We start from the raw sequence: 25544 nt of genomic DNA, 5'->3' as shown, positions 1-25544 counted from the left end.
AGAGGCGCGCACTGACTGAGCGAGCGAGCGAGCGAGCGAGCTTCGTCTCAAAGATTTCTCGTTTCTTCCTCCTCCGTCCCCTGCTTGCTTGCTGCAGCTGCTGGTCCATGGAGGTTTCTCTTTCTCCCTACCTGCTCGTCGGCCGAGCGTCGACGGTGGAGCAGGGGGGCCAGGGGGCAGAGGCGGAGGCCGGACCCGACGACGCGGTGCTCTTCTTCGGGGTGTCCCTCGTGCTGGGCATCGCCTCCCGCCACCTCCTCCGCGGCACCCTCCTCCTCGTGCTGATTCCCGTTCGTGTTGCGTTTGCGTTTGCATGGGCCGCCATTAATCCCGATCTCCTCCTGGCCGTCTTCCTGCCCGCCCTGCTCTTCGAGAGCTCCTTCTCCATGGAAGTGCACCAAATCAAGGTACTACAACGGTCCTTTTTTCTGTCTCTCACTCAGATTAAGGGTTGACTCAGCTGAACAGACAGTCAGTTTCTTTTTTCTTCTTCCGTCTGTCAGATTAAGGTTTGACTGAATATATAACTATTTTTTATTATCCAGAAACATAGTCAGCTTCTCGTTCAGTATACCATGTAGTGTATTATGGGGGTCTGGATGGATCTGTTGTTATTCTTTCCTCTTCTGAATTCTCATACTACTAAAGAAAAATGTTCTGTCTGCACAAATGCTTGGCGCAGATGGTGCTGCTTGCCGTTCCAGGTGTGGTCATGTCAACGTTTTTGCTTGGCAGCCTTGTCAAGGTACTTGTGCTACTCGGATCCGGACCTGGGCCGTCCTACTCCCCCCGTCCGAAAATACTTGTCCTAAAAATGGATAAAATGGATGTATCTATAACTAAAATAACTCTAGATACAACCATTTCAAGGACAAGTATTCCCGGACGGAGGGAGTAACATTTGGGAAAATAATTCACCTTCTCATACTGGCTTGTTGACTTGCCACAGTTTACTTTTCCGTACGACTGGAACTGGAAAACATCCTTCTTGTTTAGCGGGCTGCTCAGCGCGACCGACCCCGTCACTGTCGTTGCGCTCCTAAAAGACCTTGGAGCAAGCAAAAAGCTCAGCACAATTATCGAAGGAGATTCGCTAATGAACGACGGGTATGCGTGCTACTGTGACCCGCAGATGAATAAATGACCTTGCATTCTACATGACTGCTATTGTTGTCTATCAGTTATTCTATCGAATGGTGCTCGGAACAACTTCTGATGCGGGCTCCATAATAAAGATCTTGTCACAAGTTTCGCTTGGAGTGTGCGTGAATAGCTTATAAGCCTGAGATAGCCTGAGATAGATGATGCAAAACCATGCTACTAATGCTAATCACTATCTTCTTTAACCAGTGTTGCTGTCGGCCTCGCGTTTGGAATTGCATCAGTTGTATGGCTGGGCTTTATTTTCAATGATACTATCATAGAGATCTCACTTACTCTCGCCGTCAGCTACATCGCTTTCTTCACTGTAAGATAATCAGACCACAAACATATCGAAGCTCTCATATTTCTGTTTGTTTCTTCCTTTTCGTCTATGTTACATGATTTGCTCATTGTTTTGGAATAATCAAATAGTTAACTGCCTGGAATAATTTGTAGTTCCAGTCATAGAATGATTATCAAGTCACCCTTTTTGCAACAAATTTTTTTTTGAAAAGGGGGGATCCCCGGCCTCTGCATCAGCACGATGCATACGGCCATCTTATTAAAAATAAAACATCCACAAGGTCTCGAAGTCTCAGTAGTAGCAAACTAAAAAACAAACGACAAGGCTCACACAGAGCCCAAAGGCTAGATACATAAGCTAGCCCAACAAAGGATAAACCACAACCGGTTGGCTGAACAAAAGACAGGTAAACTAATTGCCTATCCTATTACATGACCGCCATCCAAACCGGCTGAAGATATCCCGTGCTACCGTCTCCCATCGGATAGCACCAGTAACCAAACGCTCCCTGGCCTCCGTCGGAGTGAGTAGCGACCAGGAACGGATAAGTGCCGTGGCTCTGAAGATAACCTGCAAAACATGAGTGTTTGTTGTTCTGTTAAAAACAAGATCATTTCTGCAATTCCAAAGCGCCCACACTAAGGCGCACACCCCCACGCGAATATGCTTAGCTAACCCGGGCTCTACCCTGTTAAGCCAAGCTCCAAACATCATGTTCACCGAATTTGGTGGAGTAATATTGAAAGCCACCTGAACAGTTGTCCAAAGAATTCTAGCTAGTGGGCAATCAAAGAATAGATGCTTAATGGTTTCACCCTGATCACAGAAACTACACCTAGTAGGACCTGTCCAATTTCGCTTTGTTAAATTATCCTTTGTTAAGATAACTTGTTTATGGAGAAACCACATAAACACCTTAATCTTCAAAGGAACTTTAACATCCCACACATGCTTGGAGGTCGGGATCGAGCTGGAATTAATAACAGCAACGTACATTGATTTAACAGTGAATTCCCCGGACCTAGTGAGGTTCCAGCGCAGTTTATCAGGTTGTTGTGAAAGCTGGACCTGCATGAGTCTCCCAACTAGATGCAGCCACTGTTCCCAACGATTGCCCACTAACGATCTTCTAAAATGAATATTAAGCGGAATGGAACGAAAAACTGTTGTAACCATAGCATCGCGCCTTTGTACAACACGATACAACGCCGGATACTGGATTGCAAGGGGCGTATCACCGAGCCAACAATCCTCCCAGAATCTCGTGCTGGCACCGTTTCCAACAACATGCTTTGCCCTCTGAAAGAATGAAAGCTTAACTTTCATTAGCCCTTTCCAAAAGGGTGAATCAGTCGGTCTACCCGTGACCTGAGACAAAGTTTTGGTTTGAAGATACTTATTACGAAGGATTTGTGCCTAAGTGGCTTCAGTTCCTGAAGATAACTTCCATAACCACTTGCTAAGAAGGCATCGGTTCTTGACCTCGAGATTTTCAATCCCCATACCCCCTTGGTCTTTAGGCCTACAAATGATATCCCACTTCGCTAACCGGTATTTTCTTTTTAGCTCATCTCCCTGCCAAAAGAAACGCGATCGATAGAAGTCCAGTCTTTTCCTTATCCCAACCGGTACTTCAAAGAAAGACAGAAGGAACATGGGCATGCTTGTCAGCACCGAATTAATAAGAATTAACCGGCCTCCATATGACATGAGCTTACCCTTCCAACAGCTTAGCTTTTTCTCAAATTGATCTTCAATACACTTCCATTCATTGTTCGTAAGCCTACGGTGATGTATAGGAATTCCTAGGTATGTGAATGGCAGCTCCCCCAAACCACACCCAAACAGTTGTTTATAGGATTCTTGTTCCTCTTTGGCTCTACCAAAGCAGAATAACTCGCTTTTATGGAAGTTAATTTTGAGCCCACTCAATTTCTCAAACAAACAAAGCAATAGTTTCATATTTCTCGCTTTTACCAAGTCATGCTCCATGAAGATAATAGTATCATCAGCGTACTGCAGGATGGAGATACCTCCATCAACTAAATGAGGCACCAAGCCTCCAACTTGGCCTGCCTCCTTGGCCCTACCTAACAGAACAGCCAACATATCCATAACTATGTTGAACAGAATAGGGGACATCGGATCTCCTTGCCGCAAGCCCTTGTGTGTCTGGAAATAATGACCAATGTCGTCATTCACTTTAATACCAACACTACCCTTCTGCGTGAACGATTCAATCTGGCTCCTCCAGCCCACGTCGAACCCTTTCATACGCAAAGCTTGTTGCAGGAAAGGCCACTTAACTTTGTCGTACGCTTTCTCAAAGTCCACTTTAAAAATGACTCCATCGAGTTTCTTTGAGTGGATTTCATGGAGCGTTTCATGCAAAACCACCACCCCTTCTAGGATGTTTCTATCTGGCATGAAAGCAGTCTGGGATTGCTGCACCACAGAATGCGCAATCTGTGTGAGTCTATTCGTCCCAACCTTGGTAAAAATTTTGAAACTAACATTCAAAAGACAAATAGGCCGGAACTGCTCAATCCTCAGAGCATCTGTCTTCTTTGGTAGCAAGGTTATGGTTCCAAAATTCAGGTGAAATAGATGAAGCCGTCCAGCAAAAAGGTCATGAAACATGGGTAAAAGATCCCCCTTGATAATATGCCAACATTTTTTATAAAACTCCGCCGGAAACCCATCCGGCCCAGGAGCCTTATTGTTCTCCATCTGGGTAATGGCATCGAAAACTTCCTTTTCCGTAAACGATGCAATCAAGGTAGCATTATCAGAAGCAGTTAGTTGAGGCATATCCTCAGTCCTGGACTCATCGAGGGACACCGCGCTATCCTCCGGCGGTCCAAATAACTGCTTATAATAATCGGTGATGTAGATCTTCAGATTATCGTGACCCACAATTGTGCCTTCATCTTGCTCTAGCTGAAAAATTCTTTTCTTTCTATGTTTGCCATTTGCAATAAGATGAAAGAATTGAGTGTTCGCATCCCCTTGGATTACTTTGCGAACCTTTGCTCTGAGCGCCCACTTCAGCTCTTCTTCACGGAGAAGTTCCTTCAACCTCTTCTCCGCATCAAGCTTACAAGACAATTCAGCAGACTGCAGAATTGTAGATTCAGCTTTAACATCTAAGGATCGTATAAGATGTAGGAGTCTATCCTTTTCAATCTTATAAACTCCACTTAGGTGTTTGGCCCATCCCCGTAGAAAGCTCCTCAAATGCCTGATCTTATTCTGCCATCGCTCGACGGACGATCTTCCCCCAGTATCCGTAGCCCACTCCCTAGCTACGAGATCCAGGAAACCTTCTCGTTCAAACCACGCCGTTTCGAAAGAGATGGTATTTTTGTTTCCCACGTGCCTTGGTTCACCGGAGTCGACGAACAAAGGCGTGTGGTCCGAAGTCCCTCGCGTGAGAGCCTGAACCGTGACGAGAGGGAATTTCTGCTCCCATTCGGCACTTGCTAGCACCCGATCCAACTTCTCATATGTTGGATTGGGTAAAGAGTTAGCCCAGGTGAATTGGCGACCAGAAAGCTCGATCTCTCTCAGATCCAAGCTCTCAATGATGGTGTTAAACATAAAAGGCCATCGGCCGTCAAAGTGATCATTATTCTTCTCCTCTCTCCTCCTAATGATGTTGAAGTCCCCCCCAACCAAAATGGGGAGTTGTTCAGATCCGCAAATACGAACCAAGTCTGCCAAAAACTCCGGTTTAAGCTCAGGTTGTGCGGCCCCATAGACCGCCACCAGGACCCAGTTAAACCCATCAACTTTAGACCTGACTCGAAATTTGACCGCGAAGTCACCCATAACAACGCTCCGGACTTCCAGTGAGTCACATCTCACACCAAGCAAGATGCCACCGGACCTCCCTCTTGGAGGAAGACAATGCCAGTCGAACTCCACTCCTCCCGACAACGTGTTAAGAAACTGTGGTGCAAAATTATCCCTACCAGTTTCAGAGAGCGCAATAAAGTCCAAACTGTGCTCTAAAGATGCCTCCGCTAGAAACCTACGTTTAGCCAAGTCCTTAAGACCTCTGCTATTCCAAAAGATTCCTTTCATAGCTCATCATGGAATTTTTTAGCAGTACGAATCCTAGCACTCCTACGTACCGCGGATGCGGGATACACCTTCCGCTTCCACTTACGTTTAGGAGTGTTATTTCCCGCAACCCGGTCCTCATAACCAGGCTCCGGTTGTGCAGTTACTACTTCATCCACACCGACTTCCTCTTCATCAGACTCCGCAGACGGAGGAACAAGATCCGCACAGAAATTGTCAAGCACCCGTACCCCCAATGCATCAATTTCCGCATCATTCATAGGTCTTACAGCCGCCAGGTTTCTAATGGTTTCTAAGGCTCGTTCCGCTTCCAAGTCTAAGAGATCATTAATAGAATTTGAAATTTCAGAATTATCATTCCCAAGCGATACCCCTACTTGGTTGGCATTATTGATAATCTCGTCCTTAGAAAAGTGCAAAATGGAATTAGATAAATTAACTGACATACCAGTAGTGGCCTCCACATCCCGGAGCTTGGCCGCCCGCATAGCGCACCGCTGCTGAATGTCATCCACCTCCGGTAGGTCCTGGATACATGAGCTCATCCGTCTCCCCTGAGAAGCCGGGTCCGGGATCCCCCCGAACGCAATTACCTCCTCCCGAGTAATGGCAGTCGGAGGGGACCGGATGGGGGGAGACCTCCGAAGGTCGGGGGAGAAGCCAGAAGGGAGATGCGCCAGAGCCGCCTGCCCTAGTCCCTCCCCCCCCAGCTCTCACTCCTGCAGACGAGAGCACTACCGTCTCGGCCGCCGCCGAGGCAAGAGGATCCAGGGCCACCCGCCCCAGCCCACTGGCCATCGCCTCCGGCTGGCTCGCCACCCGCAGAGCTCCCGAGAGGCAATCATCCAGGGCCACCCGCCCCAGAGATGGATCACCAGCACCGACCCCAGGCGCCACAGGGGTCGACACCTGTGACAAGGTAGGAGGAGAGGTAGTCGTGGCCGCCTGCCCCGACACCCCTCCCCTCGGAGAAAGAGCCAAGCCGAGCTCCTGCCGGCCGCTCGATGGCACCGACGGCCCTGGGAGCACCGGCGACCCCTGAGACTCCACCGCGCGCCCAACCATCGCTCGAGCGCCATCCATACGCCGAAGAGCCGGTCCAAAGTCCAAGACCGGGAGCTAATGCTCAAAAGCCTCATCAGAGTCAACCCGATCACTCCACAGGCGAGGAGGGGCTGACGACGACTGAAAGGACCCAAACCGCAAAGAGTTATGAGGCGTGGATGAAGTGTGAGACGGCTCCACTCCGGATCCGTTCCCAGGCTCCTGAGCTATAGGTCCCGAACCGTTGGACTCCTGTCCAGCCTCCTCAGTCGGTCCCCCCGATCCAGCAGCATCTCCTCCCCCTTCGTGCATGTCCACATCAGTACCCACGGCCACCACAGCAAACAGTTCCGCATCCTCAAACTCTATGTCAAGGGGAAATACCTCTCCCCTATATGTCCAATTGACGACATCCGGAACATACTCTATGTCCAAAATACTGACTCGCAGTCTGGCCACCCCTTGTGCTCGAGTGAACGCCATATCAACCTTCTCCGTCTTACCAACCAAAGTCCCCAAACTAGCCACCACACGAACATCAGCCATAGCCTCAGAAGGCGCTCTAGAAAAACGCAGCCACAGCTGAGTAAGCGGCTTCCCCTTAGGCTCAACTTTCTTCCATTCATGAAACTCTAAAATACCAGTAGAGCCTGGCACCTTACACATCCCAAAGCTCAGCAATCGCTGCAAGTCCTCAACTGAAGGGAACTCAACTCTGAACACTCTCTCCTCAACAAAAACAAGGTCCCACTGAAAATCACCCGGAGCCAGCTGCTGCAGTCTCTGCACAATCTGAGCCTGTGAGACATCTCCCTGGGTGACCTTCACTAAACCAGTAGTGAGACTCTGAGCATCAACTGGAATCTCCCTCGCAGCTGTTGACTCAAAAAACATAAGCTCAGCACAGTACACGCCGTAGACTGTAAGAGCTGGAGTCTGCTCCCTCAAAAAAGGACACTCTCCCGACGCATGAGCCGGCTTGCCACAGGAGTCACAAAGTTGGGCCACACATTCCGCAATGAAATGACCTTTCTCACCGCACCGGTAACAGAGCAACCTCTCTTTTTTACGAGCATACTTGGATGCCCGCTCTACCTCAGCCCGGTCAGCCGCCTCGGTGTCTTTTGCAGTCCCAGGAACATCAACAACAGCAAGAGCATTAACCACCTCCATAGCCTGGGATGGTAACTCCGGGGCAACATGGTCCGTATCCATGACCGCATCGGCAGTGTCAGCCACCCTGGGTGGAGGCGGCCGGCGAAACCTCCCTCGGCCTCCACCACGGCCACGGTATCCGCGAAACCCTCCTCTCTGTCTGTGATCCGGGCCTGACGCCCCCTCAACAAAGCCTCCAGCTGGGCCTAGAAACGGTCTCTCAGCCGACCCGTCGCTCTGCCATGCAAACCCACGGCCTCCTCCCGTGGAAGAAGAACCTCGATGTTGACCGACACCATATGCGTCATAACCGTCATCACCCCACTTGCCTCGTGGAGGAGCATTTTTACCCCCAATGTTGTTAACCTGCCCGCCCTGAGCCTGAGTCTGCCCAATCCTGTTTTGCGCATGTGGAACGGCCAGATGATGCGGTGACGCCCGCTGCTGACCACCATGATGCACACTCCCAGACTCGGTTGATCCTCCCGCAAGGCCGGCCGCATCTATCCCCGGCGCCGCGGGTCCGGTCCCGGTCGAACCCACCGCAGCAGTCACCGATGAAGTGGCCACCGGAAGGGGGGGCCGATGCTCACCCCGGTGAACCGGCGCCACAGGCCTTAGTCCGCCCCGACCCGCCGTCGTCGGCAACGTCGCCGAGACCCGGGCTCCCTGGATCGAGGGGACTTGGTTGCCTCCCGGCTGCCGTAAAGGAGGAGGCGGAGCACTGCAGTTGTGCTGCGGCGGGGGCGCACCACCACGCCCAGCAGCGCCCCCGACCGGCGCAGGCGGCCGAAGCCCGATCGGAGGGACTCCACGACCAGACCCCTGAACCGGCGGAGCAGCTCCTCCCCGACCTGCCACACCGCTTGCCGCGGGCGGAGGCGCATTCCCCCGGCCAGCCATCGCGTGCAACGGTGGAATCCTCCTGGCTCGGCGAGCACCGCAGACAGGATAGCCACGACGCCCCGACCTTCGAACCCTAGCGCCTTCCACTGACGGCGTAGGAGCGATCGAGTCTCTATGATTGAACGTGCATGGCTCGATAGAAAAACCGGTATGGGCTTCAGAACTAACATGGGCCGCATACCCATGTTGATCTGGCCCAACGCCCACATCGGTCGCAACCGAACGCTCCGGCCCAGCCGCACGCAGCAGCCGAGCGAGCGCTGCCGCTCTCGAGGTTTGAATCGCGGCCGTCGCAGCTGCCACTGCCGGCGCCGGTGATCTCGAACCCCGGGGCGAACTCCGCATCTTCTTCTTCCGTTTTACCGTAACCCATTCTTCCGGACGAATCAAATCAAAAACCGTAAGTTTCGGCAAACTAACCTTGGGTATTGGACCTTTCCATGGCCGAAGCGCCGAAGCCGACGTCTTCCGATGAACTATTCGACGAATTATCTCGACCTTGTCGCCGGCCTGCAGCCCCGCACGAGCCAGATCCTCCGGAGGTACAACCCGATCCACCGTAGTTGCCACTTCCTCTTCGGAGTACCCGGAATGAAAGAACTCGCAGATCAGATCGGAAGGTGAAGGTGACGGCGGCGACTCCACCGGCGGTTCCGCCCCATCGTCTTCTGCGTCCTCCTCGTCATCAGTCGCCAACGCCCAGTATCTGCCCCCCACCCGCCGCCGATCGCCTGCGCAGGCCGGCGGCTCCGCCGTTGAACCCTGAACGCCCTCACGAGCGCCCCCGCGATCGCCTCTCATTTCCTTGACAACTCAAACAGGTTTCCTGATCGCCCCCGCGATTTTCGCTTGCAACATTAGGATGCTGTTTTACTAGTAAAAACTGAAGTGGCTTATAGTCTTCTAGATATGCACATTAGGATGCTGTTCCCTACATGATTTTGAAGTCACAGAACTGGACAGAGCATCATGAATTTCGTAAGATATAGTTATTTGGTTTAAACAAACATTACGTTTTTTAGGGTATATTAGAGGATTCATGTTGGAATCAAAATTCTGTTACCAATTGTACTTCTGATTCTTACTTCAACTAACTTGGGGGATGTTTGGTGGGCTAACTTAATGTATGTCGTGAGAAAGAACATTCATTTAGTCTTGTAAACATCTGTAGGAACAGGATTCCAGATTTTTGATGTACCAAGAAATGGTTCAATTGCTATTTTTAAACTTGTCCGATTATTTTACTTTCTTTCCAGCCTTTGAACCTATTGACTGTCCACCATAAAAATGAAGTTCTGTCAATTTTGTTTATTCATGATTGGAGCCTGTTGTTGCTTGTGCATGACTTGTTTTTTTCTCTCATATCTGCTGCAAGACAAATTGCAGCTATAAGTCTGAATATAGACTTACTCCCTCCGTTCCATAATTCTTGTCGTGGTTTTATAGCTCAAAATTTTGAGCTAAAACCATGACAAGAATTATGGAACGGAGGGAGAATCATTTAAGATGTGATACTGATCAGTCCCCTAGTGTTTTTCTATACTAATATTGTTCATATCAGGCACAAGATCAATTGGAGGTCTCTGGTGTTTTGGCCGTCATGACCTTGGGGATGTTAGTAAAACTAGTCTTCACATTCGTATTTGCATATCCTTTGTTGTCTTCCCTACAATATTAACTGTCATGTCGGCAGGTTCTATGCTGCTTTTGCAAAAACTGCTTTCAAGGGTGACAGCCAGCAAAGTTTACATCATTTCTGGTATGGTCAAGCAATAATGTCACTTTTTATTGTCAGGAAAGATCAAAATCCTCAGCATATGATCAACCTTAGTACTCCTAGTCAAATATATTAGTTTATTCTCTGTTTCTGTTCCTCATATAACCCATCAATTCCATGAAGGAATACATTTACATTTAACCAATTGCCAAGTTTGTACCAGCCAGTTGGTTGTCTACCTGTTGCTAAACTCCGGATTCGTATAAATATTAGTTAATGACCATGTAAGTTCATCATCAATGCCCTGAAATGGCAATCACAGCTTATATCGGAGTCTCTAAATACCCAAATAAGTTTCATGAAAAAATTATACCCTAAAACAATGTCTATTTCTTTCGTAGGGACATGGTATTAATCTCCAGGGCATTGTTATAGAATGTAGATTGTGATCCTTCTGTTCACCGTAATTAGGCATTACTATGAATTCTCATTTACACCATCATATAATGAAATTATTGATACTGTTCGAGTGTCTTTGTAATGAGAAAAATCTACGAGTGCCTAAGTGCAAAACCCTGTTAAATAATGTGTACTCTACCTGATGAGCCACATGTAACACCCACGATGCGGCTATATCTCCCACGTGTCGAAGCACGACTTAGAGGCATAACCGCATAGTAGTTTTGTCGCAAGAAGGGTCATCTTCACACAATCCCATGTAATGAACAAGACTGGGATAAAGAGAGTTGGCTTACAATCGCCACTTCACACAATACATAATTAAGATCATACATCATTCAAATACACTCATAGACCGACTACGGTCAAGTTCAAATGAAAAGAAGACAACCCCACATGCTAGATCCCCGATCGCCCCGACTGGGCTCCATTACTGATCATCTGGAAACGATACATAGTAACGACCAAGGGCCTCATCAAATTCCCACTTCAACTCAGTTGCGCCATCTGCGCCAGTATCCTCGGCACCTGCATCTGTTTTGGTAGAATCTGTGAGTCACGAGGACTCAGCAATCTCACACCCGCGAGATCAAGACTATTTAAGCTCATAGGTAGGAAAGGTGTAATATGGTGGAGCTGCGGCAAGCACTAAGCGTATATGGTGGCTAACATACGCAAATGAGAGCGAGAAGAGAAGCAACGCATCGGTCGAGAAGCTAGAAGCGATCAAGAAGTGATCCTGAAACTACTTACGTCAAGCATGACACAAACCCTGTTCACTTCCCGGACTCCGCCGAGAAGAGACCATCACGGCTACACACGCGGTTGATGCATTTTAAAGAGGTCAAGTGTCAAGTTATCTACAACCGGGCATTAACAAATTCCCATCTGCCTCATAACCGCGGGCACGGCTTTCGAAAGATTATATACCCTGCAGGGGTGTCCCAACTCAGCCCATCACAAGCTCTCACGGTCAACGAAGGAATAGACCTTCTCCCGGGAAGACCCGGTCAGTCTCAGAATCCCGGTTCGCAAAACATTTCAACAATGGTAAAACAAGACCAGCAAGCCACCCGATGCGCCGACAAATCCCGATAGGAGCTGCGCATATCTCGTTCTCAGGGCACAACGGATGAGCAAGACGTCGGGTTGGTATAGATCCTGGTTGCCCAGGGGACGCCGGACATCGCTCAGGTTGGACCAACACTCGAAGGAGCACTGGCCCGGGGGGGGGGGTAAATAAAGATGACCCTTGGGCTCGCGAAAACCCAAGGGAAAAGGGCTTAGGTGGCAAATGGTAAAACCAAGTTTGGGCCTTGCTGGAGGAGTTTTATTCAAAGCGAACTGTTAAGGGGGTCCCATAAATCACCCAACCGTGTAAGAAACGCAAACTCAAGGAACATAACACCGGTATCACGGAAACTAAGGCGGCAAGAGTGGAACAAGTCACCAGGCATAAGGCCGAGCCTTCCATCCTTTACCAAGTATATAAGGTGCATTAATTTAAACATGAGATATAGTGATATCCCAAAATATCCATGTTCCGACCAGGAACAAACTTCATCTTCACCTGCAACTAAGAACGCTATAAGAGGGGCTGAGCAAAAGCGGTGACATAGCCAAACAACGGTTGCTAGGACAGGTTGGTTAGAGGGTTGACATGGCAATAGTTAGGCATGGTAACAAAGGCAGGCAGGGCTAACATAGCGAAAGAGCGAGTACTAGCAAGCAAAGATAGAAGTGATATCGAAGGTATGATCATCTTGCCTGCAAGGTTCTCAGAGTTGTCGAAGGCTGGATCCTCGTTAGCGTACTCAACAGGTTCCTCGTTCACGTACTCGTCTCCCGGCTCTATCCAAAGCAAGAACACAAGCAAAGAACCACAATAAATCACGGTGCAATGCCCAGGCATCATGATGCAAAACATGTCATGATATGCGAGAGGTGATATGCAAAACGTATGTGTGCTTCAGAAGGAAAGATGATGAACAAGGCATCAACTTGGCAAACCAAGTATGCCGCTGGAAAGATGAGATGATTTCGGTTGAAATCGATATAAGGATCACCGGATTCGGGTACACGGTTTGCAAAAGACAAGCAAGACAAAATATGATGCAAACAGCAACATGGCCACTTGTATGCAAAGTATGAATAAGCTATAGCACCCAAACATATGAACAAGATGCATAGCAGAAACAGATTCATCATGGCATCTCTACAGGTTTGATTAACTCACTACCAGGCATGGCATGGCATGGAACAAGTACTAGTATGAAGTAGGCATGACAATGTAGCTACTCAAGTGCAAAACAAACAACTAGCATATTTGCATGAACAAGCACATAAGAGACCAAACAACAACAAGAAGTGAGATGGCATGATTATGAACTTGCTCAAATGCAGAAACTAATGCCACCAATGGATTGGTGGGATTTTTCTACCCCAAAAACATATATAATATGTTAGGGTTGCTGTAGAAAAATCATCACAAATGCACAAAGATAAAACCTGCCTAAAATGGTAATTGACAGAAATGGCACTTTCCATATTTGGAAACGTCCAGAATTGGACTTGCCCGAAAAGGACAGATTCCATATGCCAGAATTGAAATATTCGCTGGGAATCAAAATAAAACAAATAATAAAATTTAAAAAACACACAGGCTAAGAGAGTATGACAGGTGGGGCCACCCTGTCATACGCACAGTGCAAGAAATGGATAAAAAGGGGGGGGGGATATGCAGCCGCGGGGGATCGAACCCGGGTTTCCGGTGTGTGGCTCTGCTACTGCAACCACTGGGCTAGGCGGGCGCTACTGACAGGGGAAGGGCTTCGGCCCCTTTTAGATAGGCACCAGGTCGCGCAACTCTGTTGCAAACAGAGTGGACGACGGCGCCGGCGAGGGAAACGGCGGCAATCCAGCGGGCACGGGGCCTCCGGCGGCCGTGCGGAAAGGGGGGTATGGACGCGTGCAACTACGAGGGGATGCAGGGGCGCTCGAGTTCGAGCAGTTGCTCGACTCGGGGCCATGGCGTCTACGGCGAACGGCAGCGGCAGCTACGGCGTCGCAGGGAAAAGCCGGGTGCGCGCGCAGGGTGCAGAAGCAAGCGGGGCTACAGGCGCGGCGAGCGAGCGAGCGCGAGCACGTGGGAACAGGGGAGAGAGCGTGTGCACGTGCAGCAACAAAACATGCGCAACTAAAACTACAGAGATCGCCGGAGCACCGAGAGTACGGGAAAGATTGAATCGAAGCAGCGCCTACGGTGATCTATTGACGACAGGAAGGAGCAGGGAGGAAGTTGGGTATACCTCCTTACCCTAGGAAAAGAAGACGATGACGGAGACGAGCCTGCGGCGACGCGGACGAGCTCTGAACCTTGGCGCGTTTTCTGACCGAGAGGAAGGAGGAAGCAGGGGACGTCGATGAACTCGTCGTCCGGGCACCGTAGTCGACATCATGGAAGGAGACGACAACGAGGAAGACGAAGGACACGCTCGACAAGGTTGGGAGTGGCCGGAGAGCACGCCGGCGACGAGGCTCGCTCTCAGGTGCGCTCGGGACGGGGCGGAAGCGGCAGATCTGGTGGCTAAACTCACCTGGAAACGGCGGCGGCGGACGAGGGAAACCCTAGGCGACGCGAGGGACACGGAAGCCGGGGCTTATAAGGGCTAGGGCGAGCGGTGCGAGCTCACGCGCGCTCGTGCTCGCAGTCCCCATGGCGACGGCGAGAGGAGAGGGAAAAGGTGGGTGCGGGAAACAGGGGAGGCGCTGACTAGCGGGGCCAATCTTACCACGTGTCGAGGGTCTAGCGGGGGTGCGCGCTTGCGTGGGTGAGAAAAGACGAGGGCGCGAGCGGGCTGGCTGGCGCGCTGGCTAGGCTGGCTGGCTGCGCGGGGCGCTAGCTGGGCCGGCCTGGGAGGCCGAGGCCCAGGGGGGGGGGGGGCTACTGCGCTGGCTGCTGCTGCTGCTGTTTCATTTCTAATTACATAAACAGAAATAGAAACAGAAAATCTCAGGAAAAAGGGAGAGGAGTTAGAGCATAAAGAAAATACTCTCCAACTCCTGGAATTATCCACTATTTTAATAAATTGCATTGGGAATTTTTAGAGGTAGAAAAATAAGACAAGTTTGAAATATTTTCAAACTTGTGTCATTTTTGAACCTGACCAAAACAACTTCAAATAAGGATATCTTTGGAAGAGAGGTTTAGGGCAAGGAGCAAGATTTACAGGGAGAAGATGAACATTAATAGAGAAGGATAAAATAGCACTTGATAAGAGAAGGAAGGAGAAGGAAGGAGGAGAAGTGATGGTGCCATGGTTGAAAAAGGGGGGGGACAAGGTCATGCCCATGATGCTCATGGCAACAACATGAATGACAAAATGCAACATGAGATGGCATGAGATGAAAATGCACTATATGATGAGGATGAATCTAAAATGACAAGAGGCACAAATGCAAAATGGCTAAAAGGAAATGACAATGAAAAGAATAAAACCACACAACCAAACAAGATGAGGCCAAACATGATAAAACCCACAAGAATTGGATGAGGTCAAGTTGATATATTGCCAAATTGGGACATGTTACATCTGGGGTGTTACAACTCTCCTCCACTACAAGAGGATCTCGTCCCGAGATCTAGGACTGAAAGAACTCCGGATATTCGGAACGGAGGTGATCCTCACGCTCCCAGGTGGCTTCTCGGTCAGAATGGTGTGACCACTTCACTTTCAGGAATTTGATTGACTTGTTGCGAGTCTTGCGCTCGGTTTCTTCAAGAATAGCAACGGGGTGCTCATGATAAGAAAAATCTTCTTGGAGGTCGATCTCTTCGAAGTTGATAGTGCGCTCAGGAGTCTTGAAGCACTTGCGAAGCTGTGACACGTGAAACACATCGTGCACGTTTGCAAAGTTGGATGGAAGCTCAAGTTGATAGGCGAGGTCGCCTCTTTTGCCGATGATCTTGAAAGGACCCATGTATCTAGGGGCAAGCTTCCCTTTGATACCGAAGCGACGAGTGCCTTTCATTGGAGAGACGCGGAGGTAGACATGGTCTTCGATTTCAAAAACCAAGTCACGGTGCTTGCTATCATAGTAACTCTTCTGTCGCGATTGCGCGGCTTTGAGATTCTCACGAATGACTTTGCACATTTCTTCGGCTTCTGTGATCAAGTCGTTGCCAAGAAGTTGGCGTTCACCTGTCTCAGACCAGTTGAGAGGAGTACGGCACTTTCTGCCATAGAGAATTTCGAATGGGGCCTTGCCCGAACTCGCTTGGAAGCTGTTGTTGTAGGAGAACTCGGCATATGGAAGACAATCTTCCCACTTCATACCGAAAGAGATGACACAAGCCCTGAGCATATCTTCAAGGATTTGATTGACTCGCTCGACTTGGCCACTTTTTTGAGGATGGAAAGCTGTGCTGAAACGAATGTTGGTGCCCATGGCCGTCTGGAAGGAGTCCCAGAACTTAGAAGTGAAAATGCTTCCACGATCTAAAGATATCAATTGTGGAATGCCGTGCAAGGAGACAATCCTGGAGGTGTATAGCTCTGCCAGCTGAGCTGCTGTGATAGATTCTTTGATAGGAAGAAAATGAGCCACTTTGGTAAGCTCGTCAATGACAACGAAGATAGCATCATTTCCACGCTTGGACTTGGGAAAACCCGTCACGAAGTCCATCTTGATATGGTCAAACTTCCATTCCGGAATAGCAAGAGGTTGGAGGAGACCAGCTGGTCGTTGGTGTTCTGCTTTCACTCTTCTGCAGACATCACATTCATTCACGAATTGAGCAATCTCTCGCTTCATTCGAGTCCACCAATATGACTGCTTGAGGTCATGGTACATCTTTGTACTTTCAGGATGAATGGATAGGAGGGAATTGTGTGCCTCATTCATGATGACTTTTCTCAGATCACCTTTTGGAACCACAATTCGATCCTCGAAGAAAAGAGTATCTTTGTCATCCAAGCGATAGCACTTGTATTTGGGAATGCCCTTGTCAATACCACGTTTCACCTTCTTCACCATGGTATCCAGGAGTTGTGCCTCACGAATTTGATCTTCCAAAGTAGGAGAGACTATGAGGTTGGAAAGAAAGCCTTGAGAAACAACTTGAAGATTCAGCTTGCGAAAAGCCTCACAAAGATCCGGTTGAAACGGCTTGAGAATTAGACTGTTGCAATAAGCCTTTTTGCTCAGAGCATCTGCAATCACATTCGCCTTGCCAGGAGTATATTCGATACTCGGATTGTACTCCTGAATCATTTCGACCCATCGAGTTTGCCTGAGGTTAAGGTTGGGTTGAGTGAAGATATACTTGAGGCTCTTGTGATCGGTGAAAATGTCCACTTGCCTTCCCAATAAGAGATGTCTCCATGTTATCAATGCATGGACAACTGCCGCCAACTCAAGATCGTGAGTGGGGTAGTTCTTTTCGTTGGGCTTCAACTGACGAGAGGTATAGGCCACAACTTTCTTCTCTTGCATCAACACAGCACCGAGACCTTGAAGGGAAGCATCACAGAATACTTCGAATGGTTTGGATTCATCAGGAGGAGTCAAAACATGAGCTGTGACTAGCTTCTCTTTGAGGGTGTTGAAAGCGACGTCGCACTCAGGCGTCCAGACATACTTGACATGCTTCTGGAGGAGGTTGGAAAGAGGCTTTGCAATCTTAGAGAAGTTCTGAACGAATCTTCGGCAATAGCTTGCAAGACCGAGAAAACTGCGGAGCTGTTTGACATTCTGAGGAGGTTCCCAATTCACAACTGCAGAAACCTTCGCCGGATTAACAGCAATTCCCTTGGCAGAGATGATGTGACCAAGATAAAGAACTTCATCAAGCCAGAACTCACATTTGGAAAACTTCGCATAGAATTGATGCTCTCTGAGCTTGTCAAGCACCAATCGCAAATGTTTGGCATGATCCTTCTTATTCTTGGAGAAGACCAAAATATCATCGAGATACACCAGAACAAATTCATTGGTGTAGGGGTTGAAGATAAAGTTCATCATGCGAGAGAATGTTGGAGGAGCATTGACAAGGCCGAAAGACATGACTGTATATTCATAAGAACCATAGCTTGTTCTGAATGCTGTCTTGGGAATATCTTCTTCACGAATGCGAATCCGATGATAACCCATACGAAGGTCAAGCTTGGAGAAGACTTTAGCCCCTTTGAGTTGCTCGAAAAGCTCATTGATGTTGGGAAGTGGGTACTTGTTCTTGATTGTCTTCTTGTTCAATGGACGGTAATCGACGCAAAGTCGGTCCGTGCCACCCTTCTTCTGGACAAAAAGAACTCCACAACCCCATGGGGAAGAACTCGGTCCGATCAAGATGAGGCCAAACATGATAAAACCCACAAGAATTGGATGAGGTCAAGTTGATATATTGCCAAATTGGGACATGTTACATCTGGGGTGTTACACCACACATCAAGTCTCCAGTTCATGCTAGGTTTTCTTTCTACATTTTTTTAGATATGTGAATTTTATGTACGAATGCTGATTTTGCTTGTATTCAGGGAAATGGTTGCTTACATCGCAAACACGCTTATTTTCATTCTGAGGTATGAACAACTTTGACTATTTCTACATGTCGCAAAAAATAATTCCTGATATTTCTGTTTTTCCCTGACTAAACTAGACCATGCTTGCTTTTGTTTGGTATGAATAATGTTTCAAATATGGATATTGTTATAATGTTTCATACATCTGAACTCCCTTCAGTGGCGTTGTTATTGCAGATGGTGTACTGCAAGATAATTTTCATTTTGAGAGGCATGGTATGAATCTTCATTTATCTTTTTCCTCTTCATTTACCAAAAAAAAAAGCACTATGTAATCATTGCTACTAGTCTTTCACAATCTTTATGTTTGTTTTCGTCTGTTATGTATGAAGTTGTTTCACCACTGATCATGAATCATGATATTGAAAAAATATAATAAAACATAAAACCACATATATTTGGAGTTTGAGCCTTGAAGTAATGTGCACGTTGTTGAGCTTCTGCACCGACGGGAATATAAAGTCGGTGGAATGTATTGACTCCATCAAACCTCCATTTATTTGATTTAAGCATGGACAAAACCGTAAAGTAGAACTTTCTTACTCGAGAACACTAGCAGGTAAGAATCTAAAGGTTCTTTTAAAAAGTAAAAGTAGTCACGTAAAGTCAATCAGGTTATGCTTTTACCATTTAGGCTTTGGGTATTGCCCATCTGGGTAATGTGTCGATGTCATGATAATATTTAATACTAGACTTCCGCTTATCAAAGGGGCAAGTTCTTCTGCAATGGTACAATTTAATGTCCTGCACAGAAGCAAAGAAGACATATTCTTCTGCAAATACTTGTAACTTTTATTTGATGGGAGAATCTTTTTTTCTCAGTGTATAGAAAAAAATAGATTCAGTATTTTATCAACAGTGACTTCTTTTTGGATCTGAATATTTCCATACTTTTTTTGGGAGGTTGAGAACATAGTTGCACCTAAAGCGTGGGCACACCTGATATATTCTCCCACTATATTACGAGCTTGATTCTAACCCATCTTTGTGTTGGGCTAATAATTTTCTTATCTTATGCTATGTTAGGCACATCATGGGCGTTCCTTCTTCTGCTCTATGCGTTTGTGCTAGTATCACGGGCTGTGGTTATCAGTGTTTTATATCCATTGTTGCACCAGTTTGGGTATGGTATGGATGTCAAAGAAGCTGCCGTTCTTGTTTGGTCAGGGCTGCGAGGGGCTGTTGCCCTATCACTCTCTCTGTCTGTTAAAGTAAGTTATTTTCCTGCACCAATGCCATCGACCCTCACTCATCTCTTGTTACCATTATGTGCATATTGGTGTACATCATTTTTCAAAAGTAATAATCTACCATATATATTTCTGAGATCTTTACTGAAATACTTTTACCAGCGTGCTAGTGATTCAGTTCAACCTTATCTGAAACCAGAAGTCGGAACAATGGTATGCGCTTTCCTTTTTCCTAGAAACTATGTTTTAAAGTGTATATGTGGATTGCCTAGCCCTTTCCATCAGTTCAGACTTTTGGTTGCGTTGGCTAGCACATCAAGCTTAACACTATGAAATATTTACTTTGAGCTTCGCTGATCTTATAAATCTTTTGCAGTTTGTGTTCTTCACTGGTGGCATCGTGTTTCTGACATTAATTTTGAATGGGTCTACCACACAATTTTTGTTGCGCCTGCTTGTCTGGGAAAATTATCAGCAACGAAGGTTAGCTTTACAAATTACGATCTGTGATTCTGTATCTTGGGATTAAAGGTGTTGCTTAACTGTACAGTTGCATGCTTCACTAACCTTTTGAGCTAGTTGAAAAGGTTATTGAGTGAATTGGCTCAAATAATGAGTGAACCGGTGTTAAATTCTGCAAATATTTTGTTCCAATATCTATGAGCTCAAGCATATAGTGGTGAATTGATTGCTTACACAAATAGTGAGGCTAAGCTAAAAGTACTAGCACGCCTGGCAAAGTATTAAGAAAACAACATGATACACAGGTCTTTTGTCCCCACGAAATAAACCCACAAGATTTGGTCCGCTCCACAGGGGTCAAACACATGTCAACACAAAGATGCTACCCTTCTTAGGATGTGTTGATTATTGTCCTGAAGTTTACATTGGATATCTAGCCTCCATTTGTGAACTTTACATGTTAAATTACTAGAGAAGAAATAATATTCTCTCTTTTGGTTGAACCCCCTTGAACCCTTGTAGTTAAACCTCTTCTTTAAAAAATACTTGAAGGGTCCATAAATTTGCTGTGATTGATATCTGCAATCAGAAAAAAAAAGGGCAACCTGGTGCATGTAGCTCCCGCTTGCGCAGGGTCCAGGGAAGGGTCCGACCACTTTGGGTCTAATCTGATTTTGTGTTATATATGATTGATGAATATGAAGTAGCATAGTTATGTTCTCTTTGTGCTCCAAGTTCTAATCTGATTTCCTGCAACTGTAGCTCCGTGTATTGAAGTACACACGATATGAAATGCTAAACAAGGCACTGGAGGCTTTTGGTGATCTCAGGGATGACGAGGAACTTGGGCCTGCTGATTGGATTACAGTGAAGAAGTATATCACATGTTTGAATAACTTGGAAGATGAACAAGCACATCCCCATGATGTTCCAGACAGGGATGATCACGTACATACCATGCATTTGAAGGATACTCGCGTGCGGCTTTTGAATGGTATGCAATATCACATGTTTGAAGCACTAAATCTGAAAGAAAGTTCATCAGATATGTCTATGCATGCTGAGTGTGTTTAAGTAGGGCAGAGAATGGAAAATATTCCAATAACTGCACGCTTATTTACTCGATGGATAAAAGATTTTGCAACAGATCGTTCTGAGGCCAATAATGGTGAAATGGAGGGAGCAAACACTATTAGCGTAAAAAGTTTATTGACTAAATATTTTTGACAGGTGTGCAAGCTGCATATTGGGGAATGCTTGAAGAGGGACGAATAACTCAATCTACAGCAAACATTTTAATGAGATCAGTTGATGAAGCTATGGATCTTGTTTCTAGCCAGCCATTATGCGATTGGAAGGGTTTGCGGTCCAATGTTCAATTCCCAAGTTACTATAGGTTCCTTCAGATGAGCAGGTTGCCACGAAGGCTTGTCACATACTTCACAGTAGAAAGATTGGAGTTGGGATGTTACATTAGTGCGGCATTTCTCCGTGCTCATAGGATTGCGAGGAGACAACTACATGATTTTCTTGGTAATATCTATGCCACTCTTTAAATGTATATGCTAGTTTGATGCCATTCGTTAGGCCTATAAAGTCTTGAGAAATGTACAGAAGATTTTTTATCCCAGTAGTTGGTACCTATACGAAATATTCTATGTGTGAGAATGCGAGAATATTCTTGGTGTAGGTGTCCATTGATGTAGTTCATAAGTGGGAAAAGAAAGTGGTACTGATCTTAAGCAGGGTTTACGTACCTGCAAAATCAACAAGTTATGTCATTTAGTGCTCAAACTGGTGAGGTACTGATGTTGTGATATACCCTTCATCGCAAAATACCTGATATAGCAAGACATGATTGTCCAAATGTTTTGAACTTATTAAGGTTGAACCTGAGTGACTTTACTTTATTTTGCAGTTACTATGAAAAGCCTGCCTGAAGTCCCCTTTTACACTGTTTTGTGGATACTGTAGATTAAAGACCGTAATCCACCTCACCAGTTTTATTTTTCTTGATAATTTTTCTTCTTCAGGTGATAGTGAGATTGCAAAAATTGTCATCGATGAAAGTACTGCTGCGGGGGAAGAAGCTAAAAAGTTCCTGGAAGATGTTCGGGTTACATTCCCTCAGGTTGATTTGACCAAAATTAATATGGACTCATTAAGCTCGCGAAATCTTGATAAATTCATTCAGCTAGCAAATTTCTCTGCAAAAATTGAGTAGAAAGCACATTTCTCTGAACTAAAATGCACTAGTTTGGCTTCATGCGTGCCCCCCTGACCAGCTCCCTGATCTGTAGGGTAGTACAGTTATGTTTAGGGATTCTTTTCTTGGCCTTCAATCTTCGTTACATATAACATTATTTTAATTTTTTCCCCCTTTTTTTTTGTCTTTTGTTCTTTCTCTTTGTTTGGCTGCAATACCTTCACAATCTTGGCGCCTTTTTCTAATACAAAATAATGCACACTTAGGTCCATGTTCTAGAAAATAATGGGAGTAGTTCATCTTTCAGACACACATGTTCTTGCACTGAGTGGCTGTAAATGGTTTGATGTATAGTTTGGAATGGAGGGATTTGTTAATACTCTTTGAGGAATTGTCATATTTTTGGGTGCAAAAATCTTCTGGAACTGATGTTGTACAATGGGCCTAGGTCTATCAGGCTTCAGAATACTTCATTTTTAATTCAAACAATTGTTGATAATGAAGAAAAACTTCACTACATGAATAAACTAAGGGATGCCAATATTGATTGAAAATCATACCCTGGTGATCCTGATAGTTCACTGTTATGGTGCTACCTAGATTCTCTTATCACTTTCTCCTTTTTGGCGGGGCACTGTTATCTAGATTCTGAAGCTGTTTCCACACTTTGAAGGTACTTCGTGCATTAAAGACTCGACAAGTAACATATGCAGTATTGACACACTTGAGCGAGTATATACAAGACCTCGGGAAGACTGGGTTGCTCGAGGAGAAGGAAATGGTCCATCTCGATGATGCTCTGCAGGTAGTTAGAATATATTGGTTTGATGTCTTGCCGCGAAGTGAAAGTAAATTAATCTCAATATAGTAACTCTGGTAAGTTGATTCACTTGGCAGAGAGACTTGAAGAAGCATAAGAGGAACCCGCCGCTGGTGAAAATGCCAAGAGTTAGGGAACTTTTAAACACTCATCCTTTAGTCGGCGCACTGCCTGCTGCTCTTCGTGATCCGTTGTTAAGTAATACAAAGGAAACAATAAAAGGACACGGAACAATTCTTTACGGAGAAGGCTCAAGGCCGACTGGTATATGGCTTGTTTCGACTGGAATAGTAAAGGCATGTTTGCGCCTCCAGACCACTTCATTACATTTTGGTTGAAGTATATATATTTTCCCACCCTGTCTGGTTCAATAATGAATATATACACCCCCTTTGCCTTCTTTTTTGACAGTGGACAAGTCGGAGATTTAGCGCCAGGCATTCATTGGATCCAATTTTGTCACATGGGAGCACTTTGGGTCTGTATGAGGCATTAACTGGAAAGCCTTACATTTGTGACATCATTACAGAGTCGGTGGTGCATTGTTTCTTCGTTGAAGCTGATACAATAGAGCAATTGCGCCAGTCGGATCCTTCTATTGAGGATTTCATGTGGCAGGTATCCTCTCATAATGCTGCCTACTTGTGTGCGAATCTTACACATTTCCTGCGATGCCATGCACAATATTCACTTTGTAAGCCTCGAGCGGCAGCTCGAACATGTATGAACTCACAAAACCATCACAACTTGCTTGGACTTATGCTTGTCTTCACCAAATCGCTATCAAGTATTATTATTAACGTTGAACTTCCAATGTGGGACTAACCCACCAGTAAGTGCTCCACTATGTGTGGTGTATCAGTCTTACCTTTTTCACATAATTTATACTATCTGATAGCCCTTAATCATTCTTGTGTGGGAATTACAGGAGAGCGCTCTTGTTATTGCGAGGATTTTTCTCCCTCAGATATTTGAGAAGATGGCAATGCGTGAGATGAGGGTTCTCATTTCTGAAAGATCTAGTACGAATATCTACATTCTGGGGGAAGACATTGAACTCGGGCATAATTATGTAGGCATCTTACTAGAAGGGTTTCTGAAGACAAAGAACCTACATTCTATCACGGCTCCAGCCGTGCTGCTGCCATCAAACACTGATCTGAACTCATTTGGCCTTCAGACTTCAGGTAGCACTGTACATTTTCATGGATCGATCAGCGATATATTTTTCTAAAGTATGTGATGACTCAAGGGTCATCTTATTTGAGCTAGGGAGGCCGGAGGCGGAAGCCGATCTGCAAAGAAGTGGATCGCTGCTGCCCCCGTCCCTCGGACTGCCACGCACGCAGAGCAAAGAGCACTTTTCGGTTTGCTGAGGTGGCCTGACAGCTTCAAGAGGTCCAGAGGGCCTGGAAACCCAAGCCTGGCTGACATCAGAGACCAGCCTGGCAGCTACTCTGCCAGAGCACTGCAAGTCAGCATGTATGGCGGCATGGTAAGCACGAGATCGTTTCGTGTACTTTCTTTTTCGGTCTCATGCATGCATGGCTACCTGTTGTGATTTCTTGTCATGATTCTCAACGGAAATACCATTCACAGATGGATGATGACATTGGCATGCACCCTGCTCAGCGGCGGCAGCCGAGGCCCGATCATGTGGAAGCAAACCAGAAGCACATCGCATCATATCCCAAGGTGCCTTCAGCGGCATCCACCACCACCACACGACGTCTGCTCTCTGTAAAGTCGGAGGGTTCCAATGTGATGAACAGGAAACCTGCCCCACCCCTCGCAGAAGGCCAGCGACTGCAACCCAGGGCGGTGGCGGAAGATGGCAACTCGAGCCCGCCGCGAGGCAACTGACCGACACAACCAACCAGCATGCACAGCACCGATACTTCCTTCTTGCGGAATCATAATAATGTTGTATGCATGTATGCGAAATATGTAGATAACGGAGGTTCACATGAATCTGGTCTGCTTATTCCACTAGGGTTCTGTGAAATATATGCGTTGTGATACAAGCTAATAAACACATGTATCATATCGGTGATGATTATGTGGCCTCTCTGTTCTTGATCTGAAAAATGGTGAGAACTTGCGTATTTGCCCGATTCGATGGCCGAACATGTTCCTTTTTTTTAACTCGAGCGATGAGTCCGCTGGCTGTAACTTCCCTTGGTTGGCCCGGTTTCATCAATAATGGTACATCCAGCTTTTGGATGGATGGGCTAATAGTTGGTGTGCAAGCAAATACCATGTCAATGAAGATATGATAGTATTTGTGCCCCTACTGCATGATCCACGGACCCAACCTAGCTGCCCTTTCTCATTGTCATAAATTACCAACTGATCCTGCATTGTGATGTCTACAAAACAGAAAGATCAAATCACAAAGATGCAATGCATCCTGATTACAGACACCGGGTAATGTGTGTCTAGACTTTGTACCTCCGATTATGTTCAAATTCA

The 25544-nt window shown here is 46.5% G+C and overlaps 1 pseudogene; it reads left to right on the top strand.

The window, feature by feature from the left end:
- LOC119350044 lies at positions 1 to 24935 on the top strand (annotated as a pseudogene).
- Positions 24936 to 25544: the final 609 nt, after the last annotated feature.

This window comes from Triticum dicoccoides, chromosome 1B (genome assembly GCF_002162155.2).
Source record: "Triticum dicoccoides isolate Atlit2015 ecotype Zavitan chromosome 1B, WEW_v2.0, whole genome shotgun sequence".
Taxonomy (NCBI): Eukaryota; Viridiplantae; Streptophyta; class Magnoliopsida; order Poales; family Poaceae; genus Triticum; species Triticum dicoccoides.
Note: the sequence above shows the minus strand (reverse complement) of the source record. Positions and strands in the feature narration are given on the sequence as shown.